Genomic DNA, 18,678 nt, shown 5'->3' with positions numbered 1-18,678 from the left:
GGGAAGAACCCTAGCTTGCTCAATTAACTACAAATTCAGTACAATTATGGAGGATTCATGTTACAAATCGAATGCTAATGTCTAAATACTCACTAATCTCAGTGTTTTGAGCATAAGGTAAGATGAAATCTCATATTTTCATGTATGATGATGAACTAGGGTTTACACCAATTCGTGATTTAGTATGAAATCAGATTGCATGTGAGTTAGAATCATTATGTAGAAGGTATATTGGGCATGAATTCGAATTACTAAAGATTTTGGGAAAAACCCACTTGTTCTAGCATGATAGTGAATAGATTGTTGATTAGTTGAGTAAATCTTCAAATAAGAATTGTATGAATGATAGGGTATTGGTAGATTATATTGTGTAGAATGAATAATTGGACATGATTGGTTGATTATGTGAAAAGTGATGTATTCTAGTGAATTTATGCATAGGATACATGTACACAAGGCTTGATAAGTAGTACGCATGTTAGGTGTTTGATTAAATGCCTCAATGAAATCTAAGTAGTCTTGAATAAATCATGAGCTAATGGTTTTGATATGTTGAAAGTTAATGCATTGTTAATTGTTATATGAGTGACATTGAATGCTTGAAAGTATGATTATGATTGTAAGAATGATGATCTAAATAAGAACGAATTCATGTAGGATCGAAAGAAGAAGGAGCTAGTTCCGGATCACAAACAAAGTCACAAGATCGAGGTAAGTTCGTTACTTACATGTTTAGTTGTGAGTTTATTGATATTATTTCCGTTGATAATTGTTATTCTATTAAGGTAGATATTTCGTATGAGAATATGAAAGTAGGAATCCGTATCGGTCCATAGTGATTGGGTCGGTTCGGATACGGATAAAAAGGAATTTAATGGAAGTCTCCTCCTTGATCCCTACTAAACGGGTTATTGGAAATGAATGGAAAATAATTGTGTTTACTTGACTAGAATGAATTGGAATGAAATAGAACGTTTGGTAAGATATCTTGTAAATCCGTGAATATGTATTGTGATAGTATGAATACGCTAATATGTTTGTTGAATGAATGTAGGTAAAGCACCCGTATGATGGTCGTTGCGTCGCTTGGATACGAACACACCTTGAACACTCGTGATGCGCTTCCGCACTTTTGTAGTTGCCTTATTAGTTTAAGACTCTTGTTTAAGTTAGTAGTGTTGAAGTTTTAAATTAACTAGTTGTTTGTGAATGTTAAATATCTTAAACATGATGTTTTGAATCGGTAGTTTAAATGTCAAAAACTTTCTTATGTTTTTGAAGATGTCGTCATTTTGAGTTTTGATATATTATAAACAGGGAAGTTGTTCAAAAAGCGAACGGGTCATGCCCAAATTTTAAATTTTTAAGTGATTAAACTATGTGTTGTTTTTTCAATAATTTCAAGCATGAAATAGGGGGTGTTACATAAATAAATAAATCTGAGTGTGTTCTTTCTTGTTATTTTGTACAAATAGTGTGCAATAAAACTTCAATGTTTATTTGTTAAACTTTGCTCCAAAGTTTTAACTTAGCATTTTTGTGCATTTTGCATATATGCTACACAACATGAGCGAGATATCTGAAGCTTTTCAGAACCTCAATCTTTACCCGGTGAATATAGAAGTTTCCCAAGAGTTTACTGGATACTTTGCTGATGTGGACCAACCTGTAGAATTCCATGCTCCACCTTTGACAAAGCCAAAACGAAAGAAAAAGAAGAATTACGTGTGGGGACATCGTATCCGTAGGAAAAAGCCAGTCCCGAAACTTCCTAAAATAAACAATCCTTCAGAAATAGCAAAAGAAACTGGTAAACAACCGGAGATGGAAACTGAAGTTAAGAAAGATTCTAGGTAAATGGAGATACAGTTTGAGGAATATTCTCAAGAAATAGAAATGGAAGTAGGACAAGGTTCTAGACCAGCTCAGATAGAAATTGGAGAGAGCTCCAATCAAAACCAAAACCAGGGAATAACTTTTCAGGATGAAATAGATTTTCTATTGGCAAACTGTGAGACTATTCAGCCTGTCAATACGAATATTTTTACCTATCCTATCGAAAATCCAATCCCTATGAATTTTGCACCAGCAATCCCAGAACCAATAGTCCATGCTCAACCTATAGAAATGGAAGAATGGTGGACGAATGATTGGCAATTTCAAAATATTGTCAACGACCCTTATTCCTTCCTTCCGCAATTCGATCCAGAACCCCTACCTAATCCACCAATGAGCACTGAGAATATGGCTGAACTTCGCCATTTCGGTGAAGAGTTGATAGATGCAGGAAATAGAATCAGGGAGATAGGGGGACAAATTGCCTGGAAGTATGACGAAAGGGAACTTCGTTTTTAGGATGACAAGTGACGAGGGATAGGAGAATGGTAAAACTATAGTTGTGTAATAGTAAAAGTAAATATTGAAATTAGTATGTAACATAACGAATAAAACGTTGTAAAATATTGGGGTGTATTGATGCATACTATAACCAATATAAAATAGAATCGAGAAATCAATAAGTTTTGACTTTACGTGCATTGTGAATTATCTGATTGTTTGTGTATAAATTGCTAGTTATCAAGTACTAATAAAAAATTATTATATATTATCAGATGGAAAATAGTGGTAATGAACCAGTAAATGAGGTTAATCAGTCGGAGGAACATCCAGGGGATCAATATATGACTAGACAAGATATTGAAAATATTGTTGCTCAAGGGATAGCCAATGCTATTCCAGCATTTGTTGCTGGTGTAAAAAGTCCAATCGAACCGCAACATATCATTCCTAGTAAACGTACTACTGAAGATAACTTCAGTAATAGTATAAATGGTGGCCATAATCATGTTAATTATGATAATGAATCCCAGCACACGCCGCTCCCTAAGAAACTGAAAGCTGCAACACCTGGTTGCACTTTCAAAGAATTCCTTGCTTGTAAACCCACTGAATTTGCAGGCAATGAAGGGGCAAATGCATCACTGCGTTGGTTAGAGAAAACCGAAGCAGTAATTGCAATAAGTAAGTGTGCCAAAGATGATCAAGTCATGTACGCATCAAATCTGTTTAAAGAAGGAGCACTTGAATGGTGGAACACTGTGTTACAAGCTAAAGGAAGAAATAGGGCTTATGCTATGACTTGGGAAGAATTTAAGAATCTCGTAGAAAGAAAATTCTGTCCTGAGTATGAAAAGGACCAAATGGCAAATAAGTTCCTAACTCATCGGATGATAGGTGTAGATTGTCGTGGTTACACTTCGACATTCTTTGAATATGCTAGAGTGGTACCAACACTGGCTTCGCCAGAACCGGTACTAATTTCTCGCTATATTTGGGGATTAATTAGCGAAATTCGAAATATCGTTAAGGCTGCGAGACCTCGCACTATTGACGATGCAGTAGAATTAGCTAACACCCTAACCGATGAACTGATACGCACAAGAGATGAAGACAGGAAGAAGGAATTAGCCCAGAAAATTACCCAAGGATTTAGGGTGGGCAATAGTAGTAATTTCAAGAAAAGAGGAGCAGGGAAATCTTCAGCACAGCCATTCTGCAAAATTTGCAAAAAGAAACATTTTGGAAAATGTAACAAACTTTGCAATTTTTGCAAAACGATAGGACATCGTGAAGAAAACTGCAGGAAGAAATCCATAATTTGTTACAATTGTGGAGAAGCCGGACATTTCAAAACAGAATGTCCTAAGTTAGCCAACCCAGTAGATAATAAACCCAAAGCAGCCGAAGGAGCTACTAAGAAGAATGCCAGAGCATTCCAGCTAACTACGCAAGAAGCAGAGCTCATTCCGGATGTGATAGCCGGTACGTTTTTAGTTCACAACGTTTATGCAAAAGTATTATTTGACTCTGGTGCAAACCAAAGTTTTATAAATACTACATTCTGTCAAGCTCTTAAGTTACCCTTAACTACCATTAGGCAAATTTTTACAGTCGAAACTGCATATGGGAATTCAGTAAAAATCAATCAGGTTTTGCAAAAAGTAGGAATAGAACTTTCAGGTCATAAATTTGCTGCAAACCTATTACCTATGAAATTAGCTGAATTTGATGTTGTGTTAGGAATGGATTGGTTAATAGCCAACCATGCTCAAATCATTTGTGATAAAAACTCTATAGAAATTCAAGCACCTACTGGAAAAGTAATCATGATTACAGGAGATAAACCTCGAAAGCCGCTAAAGTTCATATCAGTAATGAAAGTTGCTAATTATGAACGGAAACAAGGAATAGTATATATGATTTCAGTAATCATTTGTACTAAAGGAAAAGAACTTAAGGAAATTCCTGTAGTCTCAGAATACCCAGATGTATTTCCGGAAGATTTACCTGGGTTACCACCAGATAGGGAGGTAGAATTTAGGATTCATCTAATTCCAGGAACTACACCGATAGCCAAGGCACCCTATCGATTAGCTCCTACCGAAATGCTAGAATTGAAAAAGCAATTAGATGAATTACTAAGCAAAGGATTTATACAACCTAGTTCATCCCCTTGGGGTGCACCAGTGTTTTTTGTGAAAAAGAAAGATGGATCAATGAGAATGTGTATCGATTATAGATAGCTGAATAAGGTTACAATTAAGAATCGATACCCATTACCTAGGATTGATGATCTTTTTGATCAATTACAAGGCGCTAAATATTTTTCTAAGATAGACTTGCGCTCTGGATATCATCAATTAAAGGTTCAAGAAGAAGACATACCTAAAACTGCTTTTAGAACTAGGTATGGACATTATGAGTTTACAGTCATGCCCTTTGGGTTAACTAATGTACCTGCAGCATTTATGGACATGATGAACAGGATCTGTAAACCATATTTGGATAAATTTGTAATTGTTTTCATAGACGATATACTTATTTATTCAAAAAGTCAGATCGAACATTGTCAGCACTTGCATGCACTCTTAACTTTGTTATGAAAAGAAAAGTTGTATGCTAAATTCTCGAAGTGTGAATTTTGGCTACAAGAAGTGCAATTCTTAGGACACATGGTGAATCACGAAGGTATTCACGTAGATCCTGCTAAGATAGAAGCAATTACAAATTGGAAGGTTCCGCAAACTGCAATTGAAATTAGAAGTTTTATAGGTTTAGCCGGGTATTATAGACGGTTTATTAAGGATTTTTCCAAGATAGCTGTACCATTAACTAAGCTAACCTGTAAAGCCATTAAGTTTAAATGGGGACCTAAACAAGAAGAAGCCTTCAGAATCTTAAAGCAGAAATTAACCAATGCTCCAATCTTAGCCTTACCAGAAGGAACATAAGATTTTGAGGTATATTGTGATGCTTCAAAATTAGGATACGGATGTGTGTTGATGCAACGCAAGAAGGTAATTGCGTATGCTTCCAGACAATTGAAAAAGCACGAGGAAAACTATACGACTCATGATTTAGAATTAGGAGCTATAGTTTTTGCCCTTAAGATATGGAGACATTATCTGTATGGAAGTAAGTTTACTATTTATACAGATCATAAGAGTTTAAGGTATATATTTGGGGAAAAAGAGTTAAACATGAGGCAAAGAAGATGGATGGAAATCCTGAGTGATTACGACTGTGATATTCAATATCACGAAGGAAAGGCAAACGTAGTCGCAGACGCCTTAAGTCTAAGTATCATGAGAAGTAAAGGCGAGTTCGTGCCCTTAGAATAAATCTACAAGTAGATTTAATGGAACAATTGAAAGAAATTCAGGAAACGGCAATCAAGGACGATGCCGAAGGAATGAAAGGTTACTTAAAAGAATTAGAACAAGGAAATGATGGAATTTGGAAATTCCACAAAAGCAGAATTTAGGTACCAAAGCAGGGAAATTTAAGGTCAAAGATTTTAGACGAAGCTCATAAATCTAGGTATACTGTACATCCAGGAAACAATAAGATGTACCAAGATTTAAGAAAGAATTTCTGGTGGATAGGAATGAAGAAGGATATAGCCGAATACGTATCTAAGTGTTTAACCTGTTCACAAGTTAAAGCCGAACATCAGAAACCTTCAGGTCTACTACAACAGTTAGAAATGCCTGTATGGAAATGGGAACTCATAACAATGGACTTTGTTACTAAGTTACCCAAAACCAGAAAAGGTAATGATGCCATTTGGGTGATCGTAGACCGATTAACCAAATCCGCTCATTTTCTACCAATAAAGGAAACCTTTAACATGGAAAGGTTAGCCAAGTTGTACGTAGATGAAATAGTATCCTTACATGGAGTTCCACTCTCCATTGTATCGGATAGATTTAGTCGTTTCACTTCCCGTTTCTAGACAAGTTTCCAAGAATCAATGGGAACCCGACTCAATTTAAGTACTGCATATCATCCACAAACAGACGGACAAAGTGAAAGGACGATCCAAACTCTAGAAGACATGCTCCGAGCATGTGTAATTGACTTTGGTGGTAATTGGGATAACCATTTACCATTAATCGAATTCTCCTATAATAATAGTTATCACTCAAGCATTGAAGCCGCTCCATTCGAAGCACTGTATGGACGCAAGTGCAGAACTCCAGTATGTTGGGCAGAAATAGGAGAAAGTCAATTATCAGGTCCAGAAATCATGCAAGAAACCTCAGACAAGATAACTCAAATCAAGGAAAGATTGAAAACAGCCAGAGATCGCCAGAAAAGCTATGCAGACAATCGCCGCAAGCCACTAGAATTCCAGATAGGAGACAAAGTGCTATTGAAAGTTTCTCCTTGGAAAGGAATAGTACGATTCAGTAAGAAAGGAAAACTGAGTCCAAGATATGTTGGACCATTCCAAGTGATCCAACGGATAGGACCAGTAGCTTATCGTTTACAACTACCAGAAGAATTAGCTGGAGTACATGATGTATTTCATGTATCCAATCTCAAGAAATGTTTATCAGACGAATCACTGGTAGTACCTCTTCGAGATATAGAGGTAAACGAAAAGCTGAAATTTGTTGAGAAACCTCTTCAAATTGAGGATCGAAAGATCAAGTTTCTCAAACACAAACGACTAGTTTTAGTCAAAGTCAAATGGAATTCAAAGAGAGGACCAGAATATACTTGGGAGCTAGAGTCAGAAATGAAGCGAAAATACCCTCATCTATTTCAGTAAATCTCGAGGACGAGATTCTTCTTAAGGTGGGGAGGATGTAACAACTCTCACTAAATTAATGCTTAGGGTGGTAATTAGCTATTAAGAAAACCCTAATTGAGAAACCCAAGCAATCCTACACTAACCCTAAAATTTTCGAAACAATCGGAATCAGGATCAGGGCCCCTAAAACTCAGGGGGGATTAAACCCTAATCGATATTATCCTCTAAATTCGTTGTCTGAATTGAATTAAACAAAACTGTCAACTCACCCAAGCTACTGGACACGAAACCTACCCTACCCTAAATTGGCATCCCAGGCGATACGCGGGAGGTTCCCCGAATTTTTCTGCGACACGCGGGAGATGCAAATTTTCAGTATAAATAGAGGGCCTTGGGACTTGAATCTGGAAGTTGAAACGTCGGCCAAACGCTTTCTGTACGATGAGTTATCACACATATACTACAAATAAACACACACACTACTTTCGAATTGCTGCCGCAAAACAGGGTAATCACTCGATCGCTATTACGATTCATTTTCCGAGATCAATATATCCAATGAATGTTTAAGTGCCGCCCACATTGGGTTATACTTTGTCATTCGTCGTTAAATCGATGAATGTTTAAGTATTGCACTTTATCGTTCGTTGTGAGAATTTGATTTCGTGAGTTATCGTGACTGCTGTATTGATCACTAACCCGGTTTTGTGTGCATTATTATTGAAATTAGGTTAACCAGGCTAAATCATATTTTGTCCGTGTTAAATCTGCAGTGTGAGTCATTCTCTTTTTATCAACTGTTTTACAATACTCCAAATTATTTTTCAGAATTATAATTACAGTGATTAAGTTTATGTAATCACCAAATTACAGCCAGTATGTGGGGTATTGTGCACATTACTACAGTTTTAATCACATTAGGTGGGCGAACCTAAAATTAAGTGATATATGTCATTCATTGGGGCAGCCAATGGTGATATGACCACAGTCACAGATCCGGTCGAGTGACAAATACTGTGGGTAGTTGGTAGATAATAAACATATGTAAAAACTCTTAATACTGTGAATTATAACAAATATGTCATTTTCAGTAAACTGAATGATTCACTCAGTATTTCCCCGCTGACAAAACCTTTTTCAAACATGTTTCAGGTGATCTACTGTAATTCAGGAAAAGTGCCGGAGAGCATTTCAAGCTTACAATAGTGGCTCAGTATAAAACAAAGAAATATGTTTTGAAATAAAGATTTATCAGAAAAATCTTATTATTGTAAATTATCGGGGTTTTATCCCGAATTGTGAAATAAAATAATCGGGAAAAGTTTTTAGCTTTAAAACGATCCTGATGTTAAAATTCCGCTGCTAAAATCACATAAATAAATATCACGGGATTTCTGTCCCGCGGCTCCTGAAACGGGTAAAACCGGGTCGGGGGCCGTGACAATGCCCGACCCCTCGACAGCATCTCCCAAAGCAAAAAACAAGAAGAAAGCTGAGCACGGGGCTGTTCCCAGCTGAGCATGGGGCTGTGCCCAGCTCACCACGGGGCGTGCCCAGCGGACACGAGGGCGTGGTCAGCCTTAGCACAAAAGACAAACCTGTAGAAGCTTCTATACCCACCACGATTCCATGCCCAGCTCAGCACGGGGCGTGGTCAACGCAAAGATACGCAAAATCTTGCCAAATCTAATAGTACAGATACGCTTCTGCACACGGGGTCGTGCCCAGCGGACACGGTGGCGTGTGGAGCTAATAAAGACAAATTGTAATTAATGAAGAAAGAGAAAAAGGGTGGACACGGGGCCGTGTCTAGGCTTCTGTGCTGGCTATAAATATGGGTGCTTGGTTCACTTCAAAGGCATCCCTTGGCAAACCACCTCTCTCACACTTCACCCACACTCCACCACCATCACAACACCCTCATCCACCACCATCATCCATCATCCATCATAGAGTGTGTGTAGTAGTCTCGTGATCTAAGATTAATAGTAAGATTCTTGACAATCAAAGGCCATGTTTGCCTAAGTCTCTTACATCACTTGGTGAAGACAAGCATTTAGTGTAATACTTTTGTTTTTTTTTTTAATTTTTTCGCACTTTTTATTTGGTTTTTTATTAATGATTTTAATAACTAGTTTCTTATGTTGAAGGTGAAACTTCCTTATCATTTGTCCGTGGTGTCTTGGCGTTATTTTACTGTCTATATAAAATAAAAGATTTACACCATTCATATCTCTACGGTCTATAAAGAGATATGTTGGCTACCTTGTCGGGGGTTAAGGGAATGGTTTGGTAAGGTTCTTGCCTTGTTCAGTGTATAGATCCTGCAAGGACCTGGGTCAAGCTTACTAGGACCTCCTTCAATACCCACTGGTATTGGATGGCGGGGGTGCGAATGGCTTGATCCCCTCATATGTAAACTACTATTAATACATTAACACGGCTACTTGGGATTGTATCCCTGCTGACTCAAACCACTTAGCTGAGGGTAACGTCACCTTCAAAAGAGGGGCCTACCACATTACGCATTAATAACTTAATTAATTATCTTTCAATAATCCAACCCTTTAGGATTGTATCCTTGCTGACTCAAACTACTGGGTTGAGGGTAACATCACCTTCAAAAGAGGGGCCTACTACTATAACTAACATAATCTCTTAAAAAGTTCAAAAGTGCGGAAAACATCAAAGGTTACAATAAAGGCGAGTCGGATCCAAGTGATTCATCTTATCTATCTATTTTATTTTATTTTTATTTTCAACATTTTTTTTAGTTTTTATTTTCATGTTTAAAACTTTTTCTAAACTTTTGATTTGATTAGACGTTGAGGATAAACCGGTATTAAAAGCTCTTGTGTCCTTGGACGACCTCAGTATCTTACCAACGCTATACTACGCTCCATCATGGCTACACTTGCCTATATGTGTGTTTAGTGCTCGTAAAATATCGTGTTTTATAAATTTAAAACTTGACTAAAGTGTTAAAAAGGGTTAAAAATATACATAAAAATATATCACGCACTACGCACATCAAGTTTTTGGCGCCGTTGCCGGGGATACAAGGATTTTAAGTAAGCTTAAAATCGACGGCCTAATTAGTTTTTCAAAACCTTTTTAAAACGTGTGCACATTTTTCTACATTTTAGTTAGTTTTTGCATTTACAGTCGATTGAACACGAGCCGTGCTCACTGAACACGGGGCCATGCTGCACATTTTTTTTTCAAAACTCCCAGGTACAGAGTCTGAACACGGGGTCGTACTCACTGAACACGCCCCCGTGCTGCGCAAAACCAGTCACTTTTATTAAAACACCCAGATACAGAACCTGAACACGGGCCGTGCTCACTGAACACGGGGCCGTGTCCAGCTTCTGTTTCCGTTTTTATTTTGTTTTCTGGTCCCGAGACTCTGTTGTGGTCTGCTGAGTGATTCTTATGGATCAATACTCAGGAGATTACAACTACACCTATGAGGAGGATGATTATAGGGAAGATTATTGCACCATTTGTGGTAACCCTCATTTGGTTCAATATTTTGACCTCTTTGAACCATCCACTTCATACACCTACTATGAGGAGCCTAGGTACGAGCCGTCCACTTCATATACACCCTATGAAGACCAAAGGTATGAACCTTCTCCCTCATACTCATATTTTGATGAACCAAGGTATGAGCCTTCATACTCATACTTTGAGGAACCAAGATATGAGCCTCCACCTTCATATGCTTATTATGAGGAACCATTGCGTGAACAACCCACCTCATATGAGTATTATGAAGAACAAAGTTACGACCCTTATCCATCATATACTTACAATGAGGAACAATGGTGTGAACCATCTACTATGAGTATTATGAGGAACCAATGATCGAACATCCAGATTCAAGCTTTGAGGATCCAGATCCTTATTCTATCACCCACATAGCCGATAAGATAATAGAACACATTAAAACTATCGAACGTTGAATAAAAGAATCCCGCGCAAGGGAAGAGGAATCCCGCGCAAGGGAAGAGGAATCCCGCGCAAGGGAAAAATTAACTCATAATAAAGAAGAGATAGTTGAAAATGTAAAAATGGAAGAACAAGTAAGTGAAAATCCGACACATGAGTTAAACAACGAAAACGGTGAGTCCGACAACGTTAAAATTCAAGAAGAGTCTAATTTTAAAGAAATTAATCTCTTGTCATCTTCTTTCGAAAATCATTGTTCAGTACCCACTCATGCTAAGTTTTTAAAATTGTTAAACACTAAAATTGACGAAACGATAAGCATTAAGTTAACAAATGATCAAACTACGCTAATAAAAGAAGAGCCATTTGAAATTAACATTACACCGGTTCCATGTTTTTTTCAAAATTCCTTCATTAGTAATATTACAGTTGATAAAGATCTTTGTGTTAATATAATGCTGTTTTGGTCAAAAAATCAAGCAAAGATAATGTAACCAAATCTTTTGTTGTGAGGTATGATGCTTGAATCAATGAACAATGTTAAGGATAACACAGAAATGTAATGAACAAATGACACAAGGAATTATACGAGGAAAAAGCCCTTGATCAAGAGTTGAGCTCCGGCATAAAAAACCTTGGGTGATGGAAACTACCGATCACCAATTAAGATTAATCAAAAGAAGTTTACAACTCGGGATGATAACAAGCTTGTTACAAGGATCACTAGTGTGTAATGTGCAAAAAAGTGTATGAAATCACCGAGTAGTGTTCGAGAGCTGATTGAGAGCTGTTACGAGAGTGTGTGTATGCCAAAATTAGCTAAGTGTTCTAACTCAAGCTTGTTATCCCCATTTTAAATTAGAAATAACTAGACTAACTAACTATCCGCAAATAATGAAAGCTCCCCACGATCTCCATAACGTCCATAAGCGCCTAGCACGTGTGGAATATTGAGGGAATATGCTCCAGGAATTTCGGTAAGACTCGGTCCATGCCTTTGCTCCTGCAAAACAAGCTTACGTACAAGGTAGACAATTGTTAGTACAAGGATAACAATAAGGATCCTGAATCCTGATCCTGCAACACCTGCTGAGGATCCTTAATTCAAACAGAATTGAGGATCCATGATCCCGGCAGCACTTGGGGATCCGTGATCCTTAGGATTATAAAATCCTCCCCTAGCAATTGCCCCCAAAATATAAGGAGTAAAATGTAAATTGTCGAGTTATATTTTCTTGATCCTATCCGTAACAAACTAATGGATATATAGCCGTTACGATAGAACTATCCGTTAGCGATCATACGTCACCTGAAGCGACATCGTTGCAAAATCATCATTATAAATTCAAGTTAGAGATAAGGGTTGAGGAGCATTTAAATTCGTGCGTTACATCCTTTAAATCCTCATTTGAAGATCAAGTAGGTACTTCTCTCCCCTTTCTCTTTTCTCTTTCTTACTCTGTTCTTCTCCGAAACCTTCAAATCACAATGAAGTTAAGATCGTCCCCTGCCAAGGATCACCAAAAGGATAATCCTTTAAAAGCCAAGGAATTATCGAAGATTCTCCGAAAGAACGCTGCTGCTTTACGGATCCTGAGATCGACAGGATCCGCCATTGTTTTCCGGCAGACTCTGTTTTTAAACGTTTTGATCCTACCGCCCTGAGTGACTTCGTTTCTGAAACTTGGGTTACCTTTCCAGTTACCCCATTTCTGATAGGATACTCCTATCCTTTTCCTGCTTTTACCCAATCTTTCTTCTCCCTTACCGGCATCTCCTATGTCCAGGCAATGCCTATGATGTGGAGGGTTTTGTATACCCTTGAAAGGATTATAGAGCAGGAGGATATAGAATTAGGAATGTCTGAACTCGCTGAACTGTACAACCTTGTGAGCCATGGTTCACACCGCTTTCTATTCAAACACAAACCCGGTGAACCTCATCCAATTCTGAAAACCACCAAGAATGACACCAACTGGAAGAAGCGATTCTTCTTTGTCAGGAGGGATTCTATCCCGGATGGGAAGGATCTCCCCAGAAAATGGGCCCCCATGGTAGGATAAAGGATCCTTATAGAAGGATCATAGGATAACCCTGTTCTTATAAGGATAACTGATTTCTTCTTTGTGTTTTGCAGCTATTTCTGTCTCTCACCTCATTCCATCACCTGCAACGAAGGAAAGGATTACTGCTTTCTGGAATCTTGATCCTGCAACAAGATCATTCCAAGCAATCACCAAGGATTCTCAAGAAGTATCCTCAGGCTCAGTCACAATGTCAAGTAAGTATCCATGTTTATATGTAATTAAATGTTTAAGATAAAATAGAACAAGAATACTTATATGTTATTTTGGATTAACAGGCGCTGGAAAATCCTCAAAGTCTGCCACCCGCTTTAGTGTTACTGATCTCAGCACTGTGGCTCCTCGTTCCGGGAGCAGGAAAACTGCTGCTAGCCCGAGTTCCGTAGTCCCCAAGCCTATGACTTCCAAGGGGGGAAAGAAGAGAAAGGCCACTGAAGCTGAAAACCTGGAAGGTTTGCCTCTAATCCGCCACCAGTTCGAGGAGTATTTCTCTGAGGTAAGGATCCAGGATCCTGACTAAGTATCCTACCCACTCGAGGATTAAGGATCCTGAACTTTACCTTGTCTGTTCTTGTAGAAATTCGCCAAGATCCAGATGCTGTTTGATGCTTACGTTGAGGAAGCGGAGTAGAAGCATTTGGAGTTCCAGAAATTCTTCCTGGCCAAGGATCAAACCATCTCCTCCCATGAGAAAGACCTTAATCTGGCTCAGAAGCACATGGTCATGGCCCAAATAAATGCTGATCATGAGAAGCATGAGCTGCTAGAAGATGCCAAGGTCTCTGCCGCGATCACCATGTACAAAATCAAGCTCTAAATGGCTAAAGAGGCTGAGGATCCTGACTTTGATAGGACAACCTGGGACCAGGAGGGCTGGAAGGCAAAGCTGTCTAAGCTGGAGGATGAGGAGGAGGCTACGGAGGTCCTGACAATTGAGGCAAATGGCAGCGGGAAGGATCAAGCTGGAGGTAATGCTGGTGGTGATGCAGCCAAGGTGTAAGCTGCAAGAATAGGCAATGATGGACATTTCTAGACACAGCTAGAGCCCATTTTTTACAATTTGATAGTGTTTATTGTGGTTGTTGATGTTTTAAACAATGTTGGGTTGTACTTTGAACAATAGCTCTAGGTTTAAGGATCATCGATCCTTTGGACAACGGGTAGGATAATAGGTGGTGGAGGGATCCTCTGTTTGGGGGATGAAGCCACTTGTTATCCTTCAAACTTTTATTTCCTGCACTCAGACCTTATCACATGGACACCCTTTGCCAACCCAAGTGGACGGGCCACGTATTGCTGGTAGAAATTTGGGTTGGCAATTTTGACAACCTTAAAAGGGTTTAAATCTTGTGAATAAATAAAACTTTAACTTTTTGTTTATTTCTCGCGTTGTTATCCTCGTGAATTCTTTATTTGTCAACTGTTCTTATACATTTTGTTTGAATTTATTAAGTTTAACGAATCATGTTTAAAAGTTTTAGGATATGATCAAGGATCAAGTATCCTATAGTCGGTAAATTCGGAAAAGTTAAGCAACTTAAGGATCATTAGTTCTGTTGTCAAAGGGTAAGGGTCACTTAAATAATGAATAAAATCAAAGTGATTAAGGATCATACCTGAGAATCCAAGTTAGGATCCTATCCTTCAATATTTATAACCAGGATAACCAAAAGACAAACCTTAGTAAGAGGTAAGGATCAGGGATCCTTAACTGTTTAACTTCGAAAACCTGAAACAGAATACAACTTGGGACTAAGCCAATATAAGAGAAAAGTTAGTGACTGGGGACAAGTCCAACAATTCTGGGGACAAGCCCAATATACTGGGACAAGCCCAAAGGATAACTGGGGACAAGCCCAAAGGATAACTGAGGACAAGCGCAAAGGATAACTGGGGACAAGCCCAAAGGATAACTGGGGACAAGCCCAAAGGATCTTGTGTAAACTGGAGTATGGCCATCACTGGCGACTATCCAAACTTAGTGACATGAAAATGCCAAAACCTTAGCTAACGTGAAAACGTTAGAAACCTTGGGAACGGATGTATGGTACGTCTACTATTATACGTAGGATCCCGGATACAGCCAGTACAATGAAATTGTCAGCCCCTAAAGCGAGTACTGGTCCCATTGCCATGAACTGTACCAGGATCATCGTGTGCTACTGGCGATACTGGGGACAGGCCCAAAAACTGGGGACAAGCCCAAATAACTGGGGACAAGCCCAAATAACTAGGGACAAGCCCAAAGGATAACTGGGGACAAGCCCAAAGGATAACTGGATACTTCTGTGAATACTCAATCCTTTGTTAAGGATACCCAAACCTTCTGCAAAACTCAGAATCAAGTGAAAGGAGGATAAAGGATCCAGGATCCTTATCCTTGTATACAGGATAATTAAAGAATTAAATGGTTTGAGATTAGATCATTATAAATATGAGGATCCTTTGTCCTGTAAGTATCCTTCAAGGATATTTGTCAGCTAAGGATCATGGATCCTTATCACATGAAGTATTTCTTCAAGTGGAAAACATTCCAAGCTCTTGGCAGCAAATCACCTTCCATTGTTAGCAACCGATATACCCCCGTTCCTGCTCCAGCTTCAATCAAATAAGGGCCTTCCCACTTTGGTGCCAACTTTCCATCAGCAGGATTGGTGGTATTCTGAAATGCTTTGCTCAATACCATATCACCAACTTGGAATTTCCTGATCCTGACATTCTTATTGTAGGCCCCAGCCATCTTTTGTTGATAACTGGCCATCCTTATCCTTGCCAAATCCCTGAGTTCTTCTATAGTATCCAGGTCTTGAACCAAGTTTTCAGCATTTCCTTCAGGATCACGGATGCTTGTTCTTGCAGTGGGAACCACCATTTCTATAGGGATCACTGATTCTGCTCCAAATACCAAAGAAAATGGGGTCTCACCAGTAGCATTCTTGGGAGTTGTTCTATCAGCCCATAATACATAAGGTAGCTCTTCTTCCCATTTTCCTTTTTTGGATCCAAGCTTCTTCTTCAAATTGTTGATGATGATCTTGTTGGATGATTCTGCCTGGCTATTAGCTTGTGGGTGGACTGGTGTTGATGTTATCATCTTAATCCCCCAGCTGTCACAAAAGTTAGTAATTCTACTCCTAATAAATTGGGATCCATTATCACAGACAATTTCAGAAGGAATACCAAATCTAGTAATAATATTTCTTTTGATAAAGGATATCACTTCTTTTTCCCTAACTTGAGCAAAGGCTTCAGCCTCTATCCACTTTGAGAAATAGTCAGTCATAGCAAGTGTTAGGGGAAGATTTTCCAATGATTTGTGATCCTCAATTGCCGCTGGGTTTTGTGATCTTCACTTTTGTTTGAGCTAGTGATCCTCAGAAGCATTGCAGGATCAGGATCATGGATCATAGTAAGGATCCTTATACTAACGATTGTCTACTTTGAATATGATGTCGTTTTGCAAGAGTACGAGCTTGGACTTGGTCTTGGCGATATTCCTGGAGCATATTCCATGTTTATTCCGCACGTGCATTGATGGAGAGTACAAAACATGAGCGTTGAGTGTGTTAAATTACGTATCTTATTGTGTTTTAAGCGGTTAAGTGCTTCGAATGGGATAACTACGAGGTCTTGTGGTTTTATAGGTTAATCGCTTAATTCGGTGAAGTTAGAGCGGGTGTTGATGAAACGAAACCACCGGGGATGATAAACAATGCAAAAGATATCATTCGGTAGGTGTTCGGGTCGAAGAGATAGCTTGAATATATGAGAAACACGAGACAATGAAGTCCATGGGGCTTGTACCTCATTTATTAAAAGTAAAAAAGTAGCAAAGAAAGTTCCAACAGGTTTCAAACGTAATCTACGGTTGCGGGACATATGGTTTCCAGCAAGTACAAACCGTAGACTACGGTTGGAAGATCATAGCAGTGCATCATGTGTTATTTTGGAACTTTTATTTTAGGAGGCAATATATACACACATCTTTGGTGGCATAATAAAATAATCATCATCACTCAAAGTGGGCCGACATCTTATGATCATCACGTGAGGAGGTTTTGGTTCTAGGGTATTGGTCAACAAACATCATCATTGAAGGTGGGCTTTTCATACATGCACATTGGCCGGCTTGGCAGATCTTGGGCTATGAGATTCATCCACACAATTCACAAATCATCACATCAGCCAATATTGAAAAGACAAGGAGATATCACGGCAGCCTCGAGACTTGGAGCAAACAAAACACTACACACGCATACAATTGTTTTTGAGGGAAGAATATTATAAAGCAATAACTCATGTGGGCTGGCTCAAGTTGGACTTTGAGAGTAGTTGGGCCATAATCACGTGAGGAGGGGTTTTGGAATTGGTGACAGGTTTTGTTCACAAGTCAACAACATAAATATCATCATCTTCGACGGCAGATAGGGGGAAACGAAAACACAGGCAGACGAAATTCAACCGAGATGGGCGGCTAAATCCCTCTTGGACACTTTGGGTAAATGATTCTTGTGAGACACTTTTAATTCTAGTTTCTGTTTCTATTGAGATTTGGATTTGTAGTCGGGTGACAGCCGACTATTTACATAATTATATTATTTGTGTGACAGACAAATCCTGAGTGACAGTCAGAGTTATAATTATGTTTTGAATCCAACTATGCTTTTGTTGATTGAATGATTTCTATGTATGTTTTAATATTTATCTGATCAATTAATATTAAGATTTTGAACTGCATAGGTAATTGGTAGATGTGACAGATTTACTATTCAATCAATAGCATCCAATAAAATCAGAACTAGGTTATTAGTAATTACAGAATCTGAATCCCGGAGTGATCACCTTTTCTCATCATTGTTTTAAACCACAATTTTTATTCATTAATTTAGTCATTTATCATAAACAAACAAACCGATTTTCCAATTCTGTATTAGTTAATTAATACTTAGCATAATAACACTTTCCACAATCCTCCTCTGGTTCGATATCCGACTTATCCTATCTACATAGTTTAGTTGGTTTTTGCATGTCCATAACGACAGACATCAAAATGGCGCCGTTGCCGGGGAGGCGTGCGCAAAGTGTTTAGTGTTAAGTTTTAGTTTAAGTAAAAATAAAAAAATTAAAAAAAATCCAAAAATAGTGTCAGTTTTGTTTTGTTTTGTTCAGATTTATGCGTGGTGCTTGTGTTTTTGTGTTTGTGCAGGATGACAGATCTTACAATATTTTGCAGCTCTTTTACATGCATTTTGTGCGGGGAACCACTTCACCCGTGTATTGGTTGCCACGAGGCCCGATTTAGACGGGTAAAAGCGAAATTGGAAGAACCACCAATGCCTTGCTATGATAATCCTTCCCCTCCACCATATTACTATGATTCTGACCTAGAGATGGAGGATGATTATTACTCGGATGGATATGATCGGGACGAGGATGTTTATTTTGAGCCAAGGACGGATGGACGATGTTTCTGTTGTGGTCGTAATCATACTTCTGTTTATGATGATGTGTGCGCGGTGTATTTGGAAAATCCAGAGAATT

At 38.6% G+C, this 18,678-nt stretch overlaps 1 long non-coding RNA gene across 1 annotated transcript; it reads left to right on the top strand.

The window, feature by feature from the left end:
- Positions 1-1,281, top strand: LOC110881608. Its single transcript, XR_002559817.2, has 3 exons — positions 1-117; positions 658-711; positions 1,055-1,281. It is a non-coding gene; the product is annotated as an uncharacterized LOC110881608 (long non-coding RNA).
- The last annotated feature ends 17,397 nt before the right edge of the window (positions 1,282-18,678 follow it).

This window comes from Helianthus annuus, chromosome 10, assembly GCF_002127325.2.
Source record: "Helianthus annuus cultivar XRQ/B chromosome 10, HanXRQr2.0-SUNRISE, whole genome shotgun sequence".
Classification (NCBI taxonomy): domain Eukaryota; kingdom Viridiplantae; phylum Streptophyta; class Magnoliopsida; order Asterales; family Asteraceae; genus Helianthus; species Helianthus annuus.
The sequence above is the reverse complement of the archived record's forward strand: the minus strand, read 5'-3'. Positions and strand labels throughout refer to the sequence as shown.